The sequence below is a fragment of the Scylla paramamosain genome, chromosome 22 (assembly GCF_035594125.1).
Source record: "Scylla paramamosain isolate STU-SP2022 chromosome 22, ASM3559412v1, whole genome shotgun sequence".
Taxonomy (NCBI): domain Eukaryota; kingdom Metazoa; phylum Arthropoda; class Malacostraca; order Decapoda; family Portunidae; genus Scylla; species Scylla paramamosain.
Window position 1 is genome coordinate 5,117,501 of NC_087172.1, and position 12,500 is coordinate 5,130,000.

The 12,500-nt window shown below is 41.2% G+C and overlaps 1 protein-coding gene across 1 annotated transcript in view; it reads left to right on the plus strand.

The window, feature by feature from the left end:
- LOC135111471 (nucleolar and coiled-body phosphoprotein 1-like) overlaps positions 1-12,500 on the plus strand; it is a 146,276-nt gene that overhangs the window by 44,379 nt on the left and 89,397 nt on the right. The window contains exon 2 of the mRNA XM_064024787.1: positions 7,604-7,699. The gene's annotated coding sequence lies outside the window, so the exon portion shown is untranslated. The remainder of the gene's footprint in view (positions 1-7,603; positions 7,700-12,500) is intronic.

Consider the following 12,500-nt stretch of genomic DNA (forward strand, 5'->3'; position numbering starts at 1 on the left):
GAGGAGGAGGTGGTGGTGGTGGTGGTGGTGGTGGTGGTGGTGTGAATGGGCTAGGATGGGGATGCAAAGGAGGAGGAGGAGGAGTTGGAGGAGGAGTGGGAGTGGGCCACAGACACACACACACACACACACACACACACACACACACACACACACACACACACACACACACAAGGAAAAGAGGAAAAAGAACAATCAGGATGAACAGGAAAAGGAAGAGAAATAAAAATAATAAATAATTGAAGTTTATACTTGAGAAGCAGAAGAGAGAAAGGAGGAGGAGGAGGAGATTGTGATAATAATAAAGGAGTAAGAGGGAGGAGAGATGAATGACTCGTCTCAACATCACTATTCCTATCATCATCACTATCACCATCACCACCATCACCATCACAACAACAAGAGTGGGCGTGAGGAAGGAATAGTGAAGGTGCCGCCCGTTTCCCAGGTGAGCGTGTGTTGTGATCTCCCTCTCCTCCCCCACTCCCTCCTCTCCCTCTCACTTCCCTCTCACTTCCCTCTCCTCCCTTTCATTCATCTCGTTTCCCTAGTAACTTCCTTCCTTCCTTCTTTCTTTCTTTCCTTCCTTCCGTTGTCATTCTATTCTCTCTCTCTCTCTCTCTCTCTCTCTCTCTCTCTCTCTCTCTCTCTCTCTCTCTCTCTCTCTCTCTCTCTCTCTCTCTCTCTCTCTCTCTCTCTCTCTCTCATCCTCTTCCTCTTCCTCTCTTTTCCCCTTTCCTCTCCTTACCTTCCTTCTTCTGCTCCCTCTTCCCCTTCATTTCTTATTCCTCTTCCTTTGTTTTCTCTTCCTCTTCCCCTTCCGCCTTCCCTTCAACCTTCTTCCCTGTTTATCTTCTTCCTCTTTCCTCCTTCCTTCTTTCCTCCCTTCCCCTTTCCTCTTTCTCCCTTCCCCTCCCTCATTTTCCCTTCCCCTTCCCTCCTTCTCTCCTCCCCCTCCATACTCTTTTTGTCCTTTCTTTATTCCTCTCTTCCTCTAGTTCCCCTCCCCCTTCTATCTCTCATTCTTCCTCTTTTTTTGTGTTATCTTCATTTCCTCTTTCTTTTCTGCGTCTCCCTCTTCCCCATCCGTCTTTTTATCTCCCTTGTTCGTCCTTCATGCTTTCCTTCCCTCTCTTATTTCTTCCCTTTATCTCTCTCTCTCTCTCTCTCTCTCTCTCTCTCTCTCTCTCTCTCTCTCTCTCTCTCTCTCTCTCTCTCTCTCTCTCTCTCTCTCTCTGTACGTTTCCTTTTACTTTATTATCTCTTCTATATATTTCGCTTCCCTTTCTTCTTCCTCTTGTATTTTTTTCTTTGTTTCCCTTCCCTCTCTTCCTTCTCTCTTTTTCTTCTTCCATTTTCTCTCCCTCGTGTGTGTATCGTGTCTCATTTATTCTCTGTTATTGTTCTCTTCAGTTTCTATTTCTCTAAGCTTCTCCGTTTTCTCTTTCTCTTCTTTCTAATCTTCTTTTTCGTTCCCCTTCTTCCCTTTTCTTTTTCCTCTTAGTTTGTTTCCTTTCACCTTCATCCTTCAGTTTGTTTTCCCTCTTCACAAATTTGCTCTCTCTCTCTCTCTCTCTCTCTCTCTCTCTCTCTCTCTCTCTCTCTCTCTCTCTCTCTCTCTCTCTCTCTCTCTCTCTCTCTCTCTCTTCAGTATCTATTACTTTTTCTATCTTATTCTTGTATTTCTCTCCTTTTCCTCCTGTATTTTCTTTCTTCTCCCAGTCTTCTCCTCTTGTCTATCTATTCTTCATCTTTCTTACGTCTCCATTTACTTTCATTCCTTTTCTGACTTAACACATATACTCTTATTTCGTCGCCCGTTCTCCCGCCATTTTTTTTTTTTTCCATCCTTCCCTCGTCCATTTATTTTCATTATTTTATTTTCATTCACCTTCATCCACTTGTTTTCTTTATGGCTCTTCCAGTTTTCCCTTTCTCTCTTGTCTCAACCTATTTTCCTCTTCTTTTTACTTTCTTCCTCTCTTCCTTCTTTCCTCACTTTATTTATTTCTCCTCTATTCCCTTTCGTAATGTTTTTCCACCCCTCTGCTTCTATCTCATTTTACCTCTTTTCTTTTTTTGTTTTTGTTTTTTTCTAGCTTCTCTCTCTTCTCCTGTCTTCACTCTTCCTTCGTCATGTCTTCTCTCCATCCTCATTCCTCTTCTCTTTTCGTCTTCCTTTCCCCAGTCTTCTTCTCTCCTCTTCTTCCTCATTCGTTGTTTTACGCTCCCCTCTCTTCTCCCTTCGTTTTTCCTCCTCATTCCTCCCTTCTTCTCCCTACCCTTTCCTCCCCTCTCTTTCCTCTCCTCCCTCGTCCTCTCCTCTCCTTCCTCATTCATTTACCTTTTCTCTCCATCCCATAATTCATAATCTTTTCTTCTCCCTTTTCCTTCTCCTTTTTTTCACCCATTTTTCTTTCCTCCTGTCTCTTTCCTCTCATCCCATCTCTTCCCTCTTCTTTCTCTCCATCCCCATTCGTTGTTTTCTATCTTCCCTTCTCCTCTCTTCTTTTTTTCCCCCTATTTTTCATCCTCCCTCTCTCCCCCACACTCTTCACCCCTCTTCCCTCCCCCTCTGCGCCTTAACTTAACTCCGGCCCGTCCCGCTCTAATTACGGGTTATGCAATCATTATTTTACCAGACTCGAAGGCACAAGGTTGGGTTTCGATTTTTTGTTATTGTGCCTGTTTTTTAGTATCCCCCATCCCCCCTCTCTCTCTCTCTCTCTCTCTCTCTCTCTCTCTCTCTCTCTCTCTCTCTCTCTCTCTCTCTCTCTCTCTCTCTCTCTCTCTAATAAGGTCTTTCAAGTGGGGAAACTTTATATATATGTCTTTTTGTGTTATTGTAATTTTTTTTATATTTTTAAGATCAGTAACAATCGCTTTCCAGAGAGAGAGAGAGAGAGAGAGAGAGAGAGAGAGAGAGAGAGAGAGAGAGAGAGAGAGAGAGAGACATTGGACATTCTTAACTTATTGAAACTATTCTTTACTACTACGAAACAGTTAAAATAATATGACAATTTTAGACTCTCTCTCTCTCTCTCTCTCTCTCTCTCTCTCTCTCTCTCTCTCTCTCTCTCTCTCTCTCTCTCTCTCTCTCTCTCTCTCTCTCTCTCTCATGTTTGTTGATGTTTGTTCTTCCTTTGTATTCATTCATGTTTTTTTTTTTTTTTCATTTCCTCGGACAGATACGACCAAGAGGGTACACCAAGACATCACCTCTTTAATTAACTCAATACAGGAATAAGATAAACAAATAGAATGGTTATGTAGAGCAGCATTCTCTTAATCTCCCCACTCCTTAACCTTCCCCCAGTCTGATGCCTGAACGAGGAAGTAGATACAACAAGCATGAAGATAGATAAGTATTTTTTTTTAACTCTCTCTCTCTCTCTCTCTCTCTCTCTCTCTCTCTCTCTCTCTCTCTCTCTCTCTCTCTCTCTCTCTCTCTCTCTCTCTCTCTCTCTCTCTCTCTCTCTCTCTCTCTCTCTCTAGATAAGTATATAAAAAACATGATAAACTACAAGAATAACACAAGATAACGTTTTTCTCACCTTTCTACCTTCTCATAATTTTCTCACCTTCAGTTTCAGTCAAAGCAAACAAACAAACTAGTAAGCACACCAAGTACGCGTCAAGCACATTCCTGGATCGTTTAGGCAGCACCTCTTGAGTTCGTGATCGACAAGTAAACACCATTACTTCAAAAACTACATAAGCGCCGTAACCTTGAGAATATAACAAGCTTAGTAACTGCAACATTGCTTCCATTCATTCATTTATAAATTCATCCTCTCTAACCTAACGTAACGCAGCCTAACGTAGTCTAACCTAACCTCGAGAACATAAGCTTAGTAACTAACATTGCTTCCTTTCATATCTAAATTTGTCCATCTGACCTAACGTAACCTAACCTAACCTAACCTAACGTAACTTAGCCTAACTTAACCTAACGTAACTTAACCTAACCTAACGTAACTTAACCTAACCTAACCTAACCTAACCTAACCTAACGTAACTTAACCTAACCTAACCTAACCTAACCTAACCTAACGTAACTTAACCTAACCTAACCTAACTTAACCTAACCTAACCTAATCTAACGTAACTTAACCTAACCTAACGTAACAACCTAACCTAACGTAACCTAACCTAACCTAACCTAACCCTAACCTAACCTAACCTAACGTAACTTAACCTAACTTCCTAACCTAACCCAACGTATCCTGATCTAACCTAACCTAACTTATCCTAACCTAACTTTCGCCCTAAACTAACCAACTTAACGTAAAACAATCTACTCTATCCTAACTTAACCTAACTCACATAACAAGCTTAGTAACATTGCTTCTCTTCAGCATTCATTCACTTTTAAATGTATCGTTCTGGCCAATTACTTTCTATCACTCACACTTGTAATTAAGTCAAATGTATGAGTTGTTAAATAAATAGATGCATAAATGATTCAATTCCGAGGACCTCTTAACCGTGACATTCTTTTCTATCACACTTTTTTTTATTCTTATCTCACCATTTACATTCCATCAGTCAGGCAAATATATATAAAAAAATACACTAAATATTAACTAACCATGGGCATAAATACACATGCTTGAACCTTAACCTTAATAAGTGACATTCCTCTCAATCTCTTCTCCAGTTTCCATCCCCTTAAATATTTCCACTCCTTCACCCACACAAATACATGTAGAAAATACACTAAATCTGAACTAAATACATCACTAACATACCTAACTTCAAATTTAACCTTAATAATTGGCATTCCTCTCAATCTTCGTTCTGTTTCCATCTCCGTAACAAATTTCTCTTCATCACTTAGACGAATAAGTAGAGAAAAATACACAAAACTTTAAATACGACGCACTTAAATAGAGTAACATGAGGAACCTTGACAATATAGAACGTTCTCTTCTCATTTCTATCTCCGTAAATATTTCCACTCCATCAGTCACACATACGAGTAAAAAAATACAGGAAATCTTAAAAAAAAATAATAAATAATAATAATAATAATGATAATACACGGAACATTGAATACAGCACACATAAATAGCATAACATGAGGAACCTTGACAATACATAACATTTCTTTCAATCTCCTGTCCTGTTTCCATCTGCGTAACTGTTTGTAATGTATCACTCAGACAAATAAGCAAATAAAGAAACAAAAATAAAGAATGCACGAACGAATACACAAAACACTAGACACGTAAATCGTATAACCTAACTTTGACAAAAAAACGTGACATCTTTTCATTTCTATTTCCGTAACAATGTCAAAAAATAAATAAAATAATAATAGTAATGATAATCAGCAGGGAAAAAAAAAAATTACACCAAAGCTTAAACACTACACACGTAAGACGCACAACTTAACAATACGTGACACAACAATCAGTCTCTCTTCTCGCATCCATCTCCGTAACGACATCCAGACAAATCAGTCGGAAAAACACACAAAAATCTAAAAAAAAAAAATACACAAAAACAAACACAACACAAATAAATAACATAACTAAAAACCTTGGCAATACGTGACATTCCTACAAATCTCCAGAACCTCGCCTCGCTTTGTCCTCGGCGGCGGTAAACAAGTGGACAAGACAAGTCAGGCTGAGTGAGGCAAGTGCAGGCAATAAGTGAGTGCCTCTAAATACGAGTCACGCTGTGCACTTGAGAGCAGCATCAAGTTTTCTGTGGCTGTTGCGACGCTGTGGTGACGCAATGACCAGCTCTCCTCCACGCTGCTCTCCTCCTCCTCCTCCTCCTCCTCCTCCTCCTCCTCCTCCTCCTCCTCCTCCTTCTGGTCATGGTCTTTCTCCTTCTTCTCTATCTCTTAGCTGTCCACTTTATCTTTAACCTCTTTTTTGTGGTGGTTCTCCTCCTCCTCCTCCTCCTCCTCCTCCTCCTCCTCCTCCTCCTCCTCCTCCTCCTCCTCCTCCTCCTCCTCCTCCTCCTCCTCCTTTTGCTTTCCTCATGGCCAGTGTGAACAATGATAGTGTAACTCGATTGTTGTATTTTCTCTCTCTCTCTCTCTCTCTCTCTCTCTCTCTCTCTCTCTCTCTCTCTCTCTCTCTCTCTCTCTCTCTCTCTCTCTCTCTCTCTCTCTCTCTCTCTACAGAAAGGTTCGTGCAGGAGTGCGGAATACGAAAGCAGGGAACCGCGATATAAGGCTTGGTGGTATTTGCTGTCTCTATGGTCCTCCTCCTCCTCCTCCTCCTCCTCCTCCTCCTCCTCCTCCTCCTCCTCCTCCTCCTCTCATCCCCGTCGTCCTCATCCTCGTCCTCCTCATTTTCATTCTCCTCCTCCTAATTTCCCTTTTCCTTTTCGTCCTCTTCCTTCTTCTCCTCTTCCTTTTCCTTTTCCTTTTCTTCTTTCTTATTTTCATTTTCTTCCTTCTTTTCTTGATATTTATTGCATTCTCCTCCCTAATTGTGTGTTCCTTTTTTTCCTCTTCTCTGTCCTTCTTGTTTTTTTCCTCCTCCTCCTCCTCCTCCTCCTCCTCCTCCTCCTCCTCCTCCTCCTCCTCCTCCTCCTCCTCCCCATCCATCACTTCATTATTTTCGTCCTTGCTTCTCGATTATCCTTTGTCCTCCTCCTCCTCCTCCTCCTCCTCCTCCTCCTAATCCTTGTATATGTAATGCTTTGCTTTTCCTCGCAAGCACGTTTCATTCTCTTCCTTTTTTTCCTCCTCTTTTCATCTATGTTCTATATTTGCGCATTCAATTATTCATGTATTTATTCATTTATTTTTAATCTATACTCACATCAGTTTTGTTTTTATTTTATTTACTTTTTTTTTTTTTGTCATTTATTTGTTAGTCGTGTACGAAGTTTATGGTGTGAATATTCTTGCTTGTTATTGTTTGCCTTGTGAAGTTTGGCCGTGAATATAAAGTTGTTGGCTTTTGTTTACTTATATATTTATCTGATTTTTTTTTCTACAAGTGTTTTGTTGGGAAGGATAAGTGGGGAGGAACGCTTTAGCTTTGTTGTTGTTGTTGTTGTTGTTGTTGTTGTTGTTGTTGTTGTTGTTGTTGTTCCTACTATATTACTACCACTACTACTACTACTACTACTACTACTACTACTACTACTACTACTACTACTACTAGGTAAAATTCTTGTGTGCATTCGTGGTTTTTTGCGTGTTGTCTGGTGGCGTCTTAATTTAATCTAGTATCTTTTTTTGTATCAGTGGTGTTGCGAGAGAAGATAACCAAATGAACATCTGTAACAACAATAACAGTACTACTACTACTACTACTACTACTACTACTACTACTTTGAAATAATGTAAATCTGTGAAAACAACAATAACTTTTACTACTACTACTACTACTACTACTACTACTACTACTTTTGTTGTTGTTGTAGTTGTTGTTGTTGTTGTTGTTGTTGTTGTTGTTGTTTCTCTTCAATGACAGTAACAAAAGCAAAATTAACAACAACAACAACAACAACTACAATACTACTACTACTACTACTACTACTACTACTACAACAACACCCACCACCACCACCACCACCACTAATATTTACCTTCCTCATGAGATTTACCATTCGTGTCTTGTGTCCCCAGACTGCGGCACCGTGCGAGGAGAAGCAGGCAGTAAAGAGGGCTGGAGTCTTATTGTGAGGAACCCTTATAAGACTTCCCACCACACGAGACAGGAGTGTAAGTAGCTTTTCCAAACAATTTTTTTTTACACCTTTTTGCATTTAATTTTGTTCTTGATTTCTCGCAACTTCCTTTTCTCTTGTTTTTGGTGTTTTTGTTTATTTCGTTGATTGTGTCGTGTTTGTTTGTTTTTGTTTGATGTGCTTATGTGGGGAAAGTTATATTCGGTTGGGTGGTATTGTCAGAGAGAGAGAGAGAGAGAGAGAGAGAGAGAGAGAGAGAGAGAGAGAGAGAGAGAGAGAGAGAGAGGCAGGAAACACACTCCCCCACTCATGTTTAGTTTATTCTTTTCTTTGTTATAATTTGTCACTTTTCTTTATTTGTTCTTTTTATTTAGCTTTCCTTTATTTTTCAAGTTTCATTTGTGAAGTAAGACATATTGTGGGCAAGAAACGTATAGTTATCATCAACATCGTCATTATCATCATCATCATCATCATCATCATCATCATCATAGTCATTAAATTTGCTATCTTTGTATGCTATTGAAATACCAAATTATCTTCATCATCATCATCATCATCATCATCATCATCATCATCATCATCAGTCATTAACTTTACTATCTTTGTATGCTATTGTAAATACCAAATTATCTTCCTTTTCGCAGCCATCATCGTCATCATCATCATCATCATCATCATCATCATCATCATCATCATCATCATCATCATCATCATTTTCATCATGATCATCGTCATCGACATCATTGTCAGCATAAGTAGGCCAGAATAACAATGTCATTTTCACTAGTTCAATTTTGCTTTACATTGTTCATTGTTCCCTTAACTCAGTGAGGCGAGAGAGAGAGAGAGAGAGAGAGAGAGAGAGAGAGAGAGAGAGAGAGAGAGAGAGAGAGAGAGAGAGAGAGAGAGAGAGAGAATAAACTTCTCATAAAAATAAGACCACGCTTTCATTATGTGTGTGTGTGTGTGTGTGTGTGTGTGTGTGTGTGTGTGTGTGTGTGTGTGATAAGAGGGAAGAGAGATAAGAGACGGTAATAGGAAAGGAAAACAATGATAAGAACGAAGGGAAATAAAGATGAAGACAAGTGAAGGAGGGGAGGAAAGAAAAGGAAAAGAGGAAGGGGTAGTGAAGAGGGAGGAGGAGGAAGAGGAGGAGAAGGAGGAGGAGGAGGAGGAGGAGGAGGAGGAGGAGGAGGAGGAGGAGGAGGAGGAGGAGGAGGAGGAGGAAAGGGGTGGATGCTTATAAGGATATTTGATTGTCTCCTCTTACATGCAGGTAAAGTTGCTCGCACCTGTGGTGAGAGAGAGAGAGAGAGAGAGAGAGAGAGAGAGAGAGAGAGAGAGAGAGAGAGAGAGAGAGACGACGCTCATCATTTGACCTGAAGCGAAGGAAGAGGAGGAGGAGGAGGAGGAGGAAGAGGAGGTGGAGGAGGTGGAGGAGGAGGAGGGGGAGAGAAAAGTGAGTGTTGCTTGTGGAAGAGAACGGATGAAGAGTAGGAAAGAAGAGAAGAAAGAGAGGAAAATATATCAAGCAAAGGAGAAGGAAATTGTGGTAAAAGTGGAGGAGGAGGGGGAGGAGGAGAAGAGGCAGGAGGAGCAAGAGGAGGAGGAAACAGAAGAGAGAAAAAAACAAAACAAAGAGAATCCAACAGAAGTAATGAAGATTAGAAGATCAGACATGATTGATTAATGCGCAGAGAGAGAGAGAGAGAGAGAGAGAGAGAGAGAGAGAGAGAGAGAGAGAGAGAGAGAGAGAGAGAGAGAGAGAGAGAGAGAGAGAGACGTACTTTTAACACCTACTTTACTGCCATAAACATAACCCCCTTTTTTTTTTATTTCCTGTGGTTTTTCCTCCGTCGACCTAAAATAAGTAAAAAGTTTAGGCCTAGTTGAGGTTGAGAGGGTAGGAGGCATAGGAAGTTACATTTCAGGGTTCAGTGCTCTCTTGTGTACGCATTTGGGCAAGAAGGAGTCTCGTGGGTAACAGAATTTTGGGCTAGGTTATGTTATGTTAGGTTAAGTTAGGTTATATTACATTAAAGTTACGGTAGGTTAGGTTAAAGTTACGTTAAATTAGGTAAGGTAAGGTTAGGTTAGCTTAGGTTACATTAGGTTAAATTAATGTTAGGTTAAAGTTACGTTAGGTTAAAGTTAGGTTAGGTTAGTTACGAGGTTAAAGTTACGTTAGGTTAAAGTTAGGTTAGGTTAGTTACGTTAAGTTAGGTTAAGTTAGTACAGTCGTTATCTGGTAGGCTGGGTTTTGTTTATATCGTGGACCCAGTAAAGTATTGAGGAGTGTTCTTGCTGACGCTCTGTTCAGCTTTACTCTTTCACTGCTATGGTCACCTAACGTAATTTAACCTAACCAAACATAACCTAACCTAACCAAACCTAACCTAACCCAACCAAACCTAACCCAACCAAACCTAACCTAACCTAACCAAACCTAACCTAACCTAACCAAACATAACCCAACCCAAACCAAACCTAACCTAACCAAACCAAATCAAACCAAACCAAACCAAACCAAACCAAACCTAACCTAACCTAACCTAACATAACATAACATAACATAACCAAACCTAGCCTAACCTAACCTAACCTAACCAAACCTAGCCTAACCAAACCTAACCTAACCTAACCTAGCCTAACCTAGCCTAACGAATCTAACCTAACCTAACCTAATCAAACCAAACCTAACCTAACCAATAATCCTTACCTAATCTAACATACTCTAACTTTACCTAACTTATGGTCACATTTAAACACACTTAAGAAAACAGTGCAACTTCACCTAGAGCCTTTTGAAAGTAGCCTGGGTGCAGCGCAGAAATGGTTCAGGGTACAGGTGCAGAATACAGTCGAATCAAACGAAGCAGAATCATGAAGCATTTCGAACTTCGTTTCTGAAACCGAAGCACATAAACGTATATAGAAGGGGACACAGCAAACAATACTTAAATCAATATTATAAGCAATAAATATATATATACATTACAGTTTATAACCCATCTAATTTACAGTAAAAGTGTGCAATAATAACCCTTGTTTCTGATGCCAAATTTGATCTAATATACTTTCATGGTAATTCGTGACCTCTGACCTCGTGTAGAAAGTCGAGGGTGTACATCACTGACCCCTCATTTGCATATCCGGTTAAGGCAGTCAAGTAGCTTTTCAATAATACCCAAATGTGTGGTATTCGGTTTAAGTTATTCTCTCTCTCTCTCTCTCTCTCTCTCTCTCTCTCTCTCTCTCTCTGCAGTACATATGTTAATTCCTCTTATTTCCTATTGATTCTTGCTCTTCTTCCCTCTCTCTTTCCTTCCCTCCCTTCTTCACTCTTCTATTCCTTTCTCCATCTCCCTTTTCTCTCTCTCCCTTTGGTTTTCCTCCTTCTTCTCTTCCTCCCTATCATTCTCCTCATTTCTCCATTCCTTTACCCTCCATCCAATTCCTCCTACTGTCCTCACCTCCCTTTTTGAACAGTAGTGGGGGAAGAAGTGGGAGGTGGTGGTGGTGGTGGTGGTGGTGGTGGTGGTGGTGGTGGTTCAGAAGATAATATATGGGGAGGGGCGTCAGGAAATGATGAGAGAGAGAGGGAAGAAGAGGAGGAGAGGGAGGAAGAGGGATGCTGTAATGGAGAGAGGAGGAGGAGGAGGAGGAGGAGGAGGAGGAGGAGGAGGTGATAGTTTGTTGCATTACTTCCTGTTGCATCCTTAATTTCCCTTGCAAGCTCCCCTCTCTCTCCCATTTCCCCTCTCCCCTCCCCTCCCCCTCTTCCATACACTTTCCCTCCCCACCCCTCTTCTCTTTCCCTTCACCTCTCTACCTCATCACTGCCCTCACCCATAACCTCATTTCACCCTTTCCTCCCTCTCCCTCCCCTCTCTCTCCCCGTCCTCCTCCCCTCCCCAGTCACTCCCACCGTTCCCGACCTCCACCCAGCATTAGGAGTCTGAAGCGCGGCGGGAGGGAGTGAAAGGACCACGTGAGGGAGGGGAAGAAGAGGGAGAGAGGGAGAGAGAGGGGGAATGGTGGTGGTGATTGTGGTGGTGACGAGAATGGATGTAGTGTGGTGGTGAGGTAGAGGTGGAAACACACACACACACACACACACACACACACACACACACACACACACACACACACACACACACACACACACACAGACTGGTTTAAGAATTAGTTTTATTCTTTCGTAACAAAAGTCATTCTGAAAATCAAACCTTTTCTTTCTTTCGTTCTTTTTTTTTTCTTGTTTTTACGTTTTTTTTTTAAGAGAGAGAGAGAGAGTGTTGAAGTGCAAAGGTACAAAAATATATAAGGTGACGTTAATCGCACTTGATGAGAGAGAGAGAGAGAGAGAGAGAGAGAGAGAGAGAGAGAGAGAGAGAGAGAGAGAGAGAGAGAGAGAGATAAAAGGCTACAGCAAGGCAAAATAACATGGTTGAATCAAAGTGACAAGTGTGGCACAAAGAGAGAGAGAGAGAGAGAGAGAGAGAGAGAGAGAGAGAGAGAGAGAGAGAGAGAGAGGGGGGTTATGAGTACTTTACAAGGTTACAAAAACTTCATATTTATCACAACAATCTATTTTGTCACATCATCCTTCACACCTTGACTTACCTTCCCTTCACTTACCTTCCCCTCCCCTTCCACCTTCCCCTTCCCCTTCTCTTTCCCCCTTCCCCTTCCTCTCCCCATCCCCTCACATATATTCTATCCTCTTCCCCAACCCTCCCCTCCCTTCTTCCCTTCTTCATCTCCTTCTTCCTCTCTCCATTTTCATCTCCTTCCCCTCTCCATCTCCTTAATTCCTTTTCTCCTTTCCG